Below are 504 nucleotides of genomic sequence, written 5' to 3' on the forward strand. Positions count from 1 at the left end.
CTGTTTTCATCGCAAAATTTCACAGTATTTTGGACATCTGTGATCGTGAATCTTTTGCAATTTGTTTAATGAACAATGGAGACAGCAAAGAAGAAAGCTGTAGGTGGGAAGCGGTGTATTGCAGCCCGCTGCAGCAACACAAACACGTAGCCGGTGTTTCATTGTTTACATTCCCGAAAGATGACAGTCAAGCTTTACCATTGGCCTGTGGAGAACTGGGACAACAGAGACTCTTACCAGGAGGACTTTGAGTTGGATACGCAGACGCGGTACTGTGAGTACGCAACCAGAATGTTGCCATAAGCATTTTGTTTGATTTGTATGTGTAACGCAGTACGCAGCTGCGGCTTCCAAACATTTGATCGCTTGCCCGTACGTGCGTGCCGCTATGTGCATGTCACGTACGTAACTTTGGGGACTTTGGGGAAATATATGTGCTGTATGAACTTTGGGGAGGTGAACGGTACTTTGGGCTGTGGGATTGAGTGTGTTGTGCGGGTGTTT

The sequence above is a fragment of the Entelurus aequoreus genome, linkage group LG19 (genome assembly GCF_033978785.1).
Source record: "Entelurus aequoreus isolate RoL-2023_Sb linkage group LG19, RoL_Eaeq_v1.1, whole genome shotgun sequence".
NCBI lineage: Eukaryota > Metazoa > Chordata > Actinopteri > Syngnathiformes > Syngnathidae > Entelurus > Entelurus aequoreus.